We start from the raw sequence: 7,500 nt of genomic DNA on the forward strand, positions 1-7,500 counted from the left end.
GGAAGGCGGGGGGGGGGGGAAATGGGTAGGAATAGGAGGAACAGGGGATGGGGGGAAGCGGTGAGAAAGGAGGGAATGATGAGAAAAGGAAGAGGAGAATGAAGAAAGGGTGATGAGGATGAAGAATGGTAGATAATGGTAGGAGAGGAGAGAAGAGGAGAGGGGAGGAAATGGGAGAAGAGAGACAAATGAAAGGAAAATACAGGAGAGGAGAGGAGAAGTGGGAGGAATTGAGATGGAAGGGGAAAAAGAAGACGAGGAGTTGATAACGAGAGGAGACAGTAGAGAAAAAGATAAAGAAGTGGAGAGAAGGTAAGGAAGGGAAGAGAGGAAAGGAAAGAGGAAGGGAGGAGAGGGGAGAATAAGAGACGGGAGGGGAAAGAAGATGTGAGAGGAAAGGGGAAGAGAGGAGCAAAAAAGAGTAAGTGGAAAGAGGAAAAAATAGAGAGGAAGGATGTGGAGATAAAAGATAAGGTGGAGGAGAATGGAAGAAAAAAAAAGTGAAGATAAAGTGGTGGTGGAGAGATGAAGGAGGAAAGGATTGGGGTAAATTGCTGTAGTTATCTGGAGGCGAAAAGAGAGTATGGGAGAGTAGACTAGGGTTGGCAAGGTGAATGAAGGGTGAGGGTGAGGAGGGCATGGGAGGGTAGACGAAAGAACAGGGAAAAGGGGTGCTGGGGGGAATAGAGCAATAGTGTAGAGATGGAAGAGAGTGTAGAAAAATGGAATAAAATTGATGAATGGAAGTGAAGAAAGAGGAAGCGAAGAGAGGGAGGTATAGGGAAGATAAGAGAGAGGAGGGATTGGAAGGGAAGGGTATGGAGGGTAGGAGGGAGGAAGAAGTAACAAGTATAGATTTTAAATGCGGCTGAATAATTTAATAGGTGGAAAATGCATAACTTTAAGAACAAATAAACAGACACATGGAAAATGTCGATTCAAGGAAAATGTAAGAGATGGATAAATGGATGGATGGGTAGATGGATGGGTAGATTGATGAATAGGTGGATGAGTGGCCGGAAAGGGAATGAGGGACTGTCAGTCCTTCATTGCCCTCACTTGATTTCACCATGACAGAGGATTTGAGTCGCGTCCCTTTGTTCCATTGTCCTTATGACTTCCGGTCTCGCATCCCAAATCTCGCCTCTTCCTCTTCCTCCTCCTTCTCCTCCACCTCCTCCTCCTCCTCCTCCTCCTCCTCCACCTTCTCCCTCCTCCTTCCCTCCAGCTTCCTCTTCTCTTTTCCTTTTTGGTCACTAAATATCGGGTCTTTTATCTAAAATTTTGTGAGTGTTTTGTTCTTAGACCCATTTCCACCATTGTTGATAGCATATTTTCTTTTGATAATGTCACTATTGGTGTTGCTTTTGATGTTGGCGATGATGGGAGTGTTGGTTGTGGTGTTGGGTTTCAATTTGGAATTGAGGTTGGGATTGGGATTGGCGTTAGAGTTGGTGTCGGGGTTTATGTGGTTGGGGGTTGGGGGTTGGGGCTGTCGTTGGCGTTGGCGTTGGCGTTGGCGTTGGCGTTGGCGTTGGCGTTGGCGTTGGCGTTGGCGTTGGCGTTGGCGTTGGCGTTGGCGTTGGCGTTGGCGTTGGCGTTGGCGTTGGCGTTGGCGTTGGCGTTGGCGTTGGCGTTGGCGTTGGCGTTGGCGTTGTCGTTGTCGTTGTCGTTGTCGTTGTCGTTGGCGTTGTCGTTGTCGTTGTCGTTAGCGTTGCCGTTGGCGTTGGCGTTGGCGTTGGCGTTGGCGTTGGCGTTGGCGTTGGCGTTGGCGTTGGCGTTGGCGTTGGCGTTGGCGTTGGCGTTGGCGTTGGCGTTGGCGTTGGCGTTGGCGTTGGCGTGACGTTGGCGTGACGTTGGCGTGACGTTGGCGTGACGTTGGCGTGACGTTGGCGTTGGCGTTGGCGTTGGCGTTGGCGTTGGCGTTGGCGTTGGCGTTGGCGTTGGCGTTGGCGTTGGCGTTGGCGTTGGCGTTGGCGTTGGCGTTGGCGTTGGCGTTGGCGTTGGCGTTGGCATTGGCGTTGGCGTTGGCGTTGGCGTTGGCGCTGTTAATATTGATATTGATATAGATGTTGACATTAATGTTGACGTTTCTGCAATTGCTTTTGATATTAATAGAACGATTACTATTATTACTAATTACAATGACTTTACTATTACCAAGGGAAGATCTACAAATGTAAATAATATCACTTCTATTTCGATTAATATTACCACCATTAACAAGCACCAAATATAATTTACATAACTTTACAGAGGTCTTTGCATTATTACTATTATAATTTTTTTTTCCATAAAATGACTGTTATCATAACTATAACTATTATCAATATAATTACAAATAATATTATAAACATTATTGGAACCGTGATATGCCTGGCTTTCTTTTTCATCAGCTTCCCTTTAATTTCATTACGATGCTAATTAAACATTGATCACCTCTCACGAGTAATCCGTCTCATAATCATCTTCTCTTTCATCATCTTTCTTTCCTTGTGTCGTATTTGTTCTTTATTTTCTTTTTATTATTTTCTTTATTTCTTTTTTTTACGTTAGCCTCCTCATCTCTCTCATGATGCCTCCACTAAGAAGGGACTGCTATCTATATTAATAAAATCACCTGACGGTATACGGGATAAGGTACCCATAAGTGCGTAAGGGGTTATAAGAGAGAGGCTATAGCCTCTTTGCAATAAATGGAGCGCCATTGGGAGTAATAAAATCACCTGGCGGCAGTCAGAAAAAAGAAAGGACCACCTGCTAGGGAAGGAGTCGAATCTATTGTATTTCTTATATTCCATCCACAGGAACACAGATTTTTTTTTTTCTTTTTTTCTTTTTTTACCCCTTCAGCACTTCTGTGACGCTCCTTAAGCAATATAAAGTTATCTGACGCTGGGCAGAATAATATAAATAAAGGACGCCACACTATTCAGAGAGACTTTACCGAGAGAGGAACGAAGAAATCTTTCAAAGTCACAGGGCAAGCTATTCGTAACCTGACGCATGCTGGCCTCGCATTCGCTTATTTGTGGGTTCGAATCCCACGCTCCTCTCCGATTCACAGCCGTGGCTTGTATGCTACCTCCCCCAGCAGCTACAGCCTAGCTACGCGCCTGCTGACATAAGTTCCTCACCATCTTCTCATTCTCAAAAGAAAGTTATAAAGACTTCTTTGTTGACTGTCACCATGTTCTTTAGACAGAGAGTCCGTTTGCAGACAAAAGACAATATATTCAGATCTCTACAAATAACAGGGAAATACAACATGAAGAATGGAAAAGCATGTACAGAAATAACGACGATAACGGAAATAACAAAAGAATAAGAAACGATGATGAAAGATAACCTTCTTCTCCCATCACCCCACCCTAAGAAAAAAAAGAAGACAATAATCATTATAATCATAACACCAGCAACACAAAGGACAAGAAAGTGGAAGAATTACCTTTTCAGAAGACCCATCTAGTCGTCCAGACGTCTCCCAAAGTCTTCAAGAAGAGAAAAGAAAGAACGAAGAAGAAGAAGAAGAAGAAAAGACCTCAATGGTACCAGCCAAGTCTTTCGAGTTCTGAGACCGAGTCTCCCAGTAGAGACGCAGCAATCTCTCCGAGAGCCTTTTTGTCGATGGTCTTGCTAAGACCGACACATAATTGCTTTAAAAGCTTCCCGAACCAGGACTATATGTTTCTCTGTCGAAGGAAACCTTTTGTAGTGTCAATGCTATACGAGGCGCTCTGGCCTGTGTTCTATAGCGGGACCATTACAATGGAAATTGAGTTTTATGTATATGTGGAGGCGTAAAAGCACATCAGCTTACTCTCTCTTCCTCTTTCTCTTTATTTCTTTCTCTCTTTCGTACGTGCACTTACAATCGCGGACGGACATGGACTTGAACAAACCAACACATACACATACACACACACGCACACACTCACACACGCACACACACACACACACACACACACACACACACACACACACACACACACACACACACACACACACACACACACACACACACACACACACACACACACACACACACACACACACACACACACACACACACACACACACACACACACACACACACACACACACACATATATATATATATATATATATATATATATATATATATACATATACATATACATATATATATATATATATATATATATATGAAAAATATGAGGGCAAATTTTCCTGTACGCCTGTGTTGTTAAAGACGACAGTATTCTGACAGTTGTTAATCTTCTTGTGCGTATTTTCAACTTTCATAACAAGGATTCTACCATTTGGGGGGTGGGCAAATACGAGTTCACCAAAATCATACCTCTTGATTTTCAACGTTTCGTCTTCATTAAGACATCTTCAGGAAATGTCTGGAACATTAGGTTTATTGACCTTTAAGATGTCAATGAACTCATATATAGAATTTAAATAATAAATACTGGAGACATAAGGAGAAATTATATCATGCAGTGTTTATGTCATTCTGTATGAAGTGGTAGGGATTTGGGAAATGATGTGCCTGAGGGGGTTTCCTGCCTTTTGTTTTTTTACATATAATTCTTAATTTTGTATATGGACACGCATATATCCCCCCTCTCATGATCCCTAAGTATATAATGGATGAAATGCTGAGAATCTGCACTAAAGAGGCCCCTTTCAAATGTCCAAAAGGGAAGTGCACTAAAGAGGCTCCCTTTAAATGTCCAAAATGGAAGTTGTATGTCCAACATGATGGGATAGCAATGGGGTCCCCCCTCGGAATACTCTGCTTAATTTTATTATTGACAAGATTGTGTATGATAATTTGTAACATGGGACATTTCCGAATATCCTTGTCTTCTTATGTATATATTGTTTCTTTCTGTATTGCATTTCTTTACCTTTGAAAAATTTTTAATAGACGAAAACATTTAGTATCTGTTTTTTTTTTCAATTTCCTGGTGGTTTCTGCCAAAAAAAATATATACATATGTGTGTTTAAATATATATCTATAATATATATATATATATATATATATATATATATGTGTGTGTGTGTGTGTGTGTGTGTGTGTGTGTGTGTGTGTGTGTGTGTGTGTGTGTGTGTGTGTGTGTGTGTGTGTGTGTGTGTGTGTGTGTATGTGTGTGTACATACTCGTACATACATATAAACAAAAACTAAAATTCGTAAACATTCACATGGAGAAGACATCGTGGGAATTAGCTAATGCATAGCGACAAGAACCATTATATAAACTGCCCTCGTAGGATTAATCTTCTAAAATTTACTCACATATCATTCAATAGCCTTTCACTAGCTTTTCAAAAATTCCTTTTCTTTGGGTAACTCAGTTATTCATTAAACAAATGGTCTTTCACTACTTGATGTTTTCGTAACTTCGATGTACATTCTAATAAATTGGAATAATATATAACTATTCTCAAAGAATGCATAAAATAAATATTTTATACAATAATTCACAACTGACAATTCTGATTCTTTAGAGGGGGGAGAGGAGGGATAGGGGACGGGGGACGAGGGAGGGGCACGGGTGAGGGGGGGTGACCTTTATACATAGGGAACGTCTATCCCTTTATATTATTTCATACTGAATGACACTTTACCTTACTTTATGTTGGCTGCCACCAGGATATTCTATCCATCTCCTGCTGCACCACAGGTTAAGGAAACGGCCTCTCTCTGCATGGACCTCATTCTGTATCGTGTACCAATTTTCCTATAGTCATGGCTACCGTCACCCTGGTCTATTCACCTTGGTGGCACCCACTGGATCCTCTCTGCTCACTCCCTCGCCAGTGGAGGTGTTGAACTTGACAGCTACTCCAGTGTGGAGGAGGGCAGGACGCAATATCCCCTCCTCACTTCCTCTTTCGCTTCCATTGGTACGCCCTCCACTCCTGTCCTGAACTTCATCTTCACTCGTATTCAGTCCTCCGACATAGTTTTTGTCTCTCTTCCACTTATGCCCCTCTCTTCCCACTCTTAACGTTTTTCCATTATTTTGGAGACCCAACTTAATTTTCTCTTTATTTGTACACATAACACTCACACACTTGGGAGTAATTATCTCAAACGACTTGTCCTATGATAAACAAATATACAAAATTGCCGGAGAATCCTATGACTTGCTAAGATCAACAAAAGTGGCATTTACATATTTGGACGAAGAAATTATTAAAAGAATATTAGTCACACTGATAAGGTCTAGACTAGAATATGCGGAGACATCGTGGTCACCCAGTACCAAAAGGAATATAAAGAAAATAGAAAGAATCCAGAGAGCAGCCTAAAAAATGGCCCCTGCTCTTTCGAACTTGTCATATGAAGAGAGACTGGCTAAATTGGGGTTACTGAATCTGGAGCAAAGAAGAGAGAGAGGCGACCTACTGACCATCTATAGAATCATGAAGGGCATAGAAATACTCGATAGAGAGAACTTGTTAAACTGAGACAAGAGAAACACAAGAGGACATGGAAAGAAACTCAAAAAATATAGTTATAGAAGAGATCTGAAGAAGAACAGTTTTCCACATAGAGTGGTGGACACTTGGAACAAACTGGACGAAAAATTAGTGTGAATACAACTAGGTAAATACAACTAAGCAAATACAACTAGGTAAATGCAACTAGATAAATACAACTAGGTACATACATGCATGCATATATACATACGTACATACATACATACATACATACATACATACATACATACATACATACATACATACATACATACATACATACATACATACATACATACACATACAAAGGATTACAAAGGCGGAGCACGCCGACAGGAGACCTTTTGATCCATATCTAGGACGGATGCGAAAAAAAATCATATTAATAATAAAATAATTAACAAAAACTATAATGTAAATAACAAATAAGATACACAAATAAATGCATAGGTAAATAGTAAATGATAATAAATTGACATATAACTAATAATAAATGAAAATCAGACAGACAAATGATAACAAAACAAAAACAAATAATATAAGATAAATTATAATCATTACAGCATCTTACTTAGGTATTTATCTAAATGATTCTTAAAGCTTCGAACTGAAATACATTGCACTACCTGTGCAGGAAGTTTATTCCATTCGTTAACTACACGGTTGGCAAAGTTGTTTCTACCTACTTCCAAATTGAATCTATTTCCGGACAGTTTGAGACCATTGTTTCTTGTCTGATTCTCATTCAATGTAAAAATTTGGTCACTTTTGATGTTGTCAATTCCCTTTAAAATCTTAAAGACCTGTATCAAGTCACCTCTGAGTCTACGCTTTTTTAGGGAAAACAGATTCATGTGCTTAAGTCGATTTTCGTATGATTTATTTTTGATATTTGGAATCAGTTTTGTGGCTCGCCGTTGTACTTTTTCCAGTCTGTCAATGTCTTTAATGAGATTCGGTGACCATACGGAAACAGCATATTCCAAATGTGGACGAACTAACGATTTATATAGCTTGTTA

Source organism: Oratosquilla oratoria, chromosome 19 (assembly GCF_046742065.1).
Source record: "Oratosquilla oratoria isolate Oo_2021 chromosome 19, ASM4674206v1, whole genome shotgun sequence".
NCBI classification, from domain to species: Eukaryota; Metazoa; Arthropoda; class Malacostraca; order Stomatopoda; family Squillidae; genus Oratosquilla; species Oratosquilla oratoria.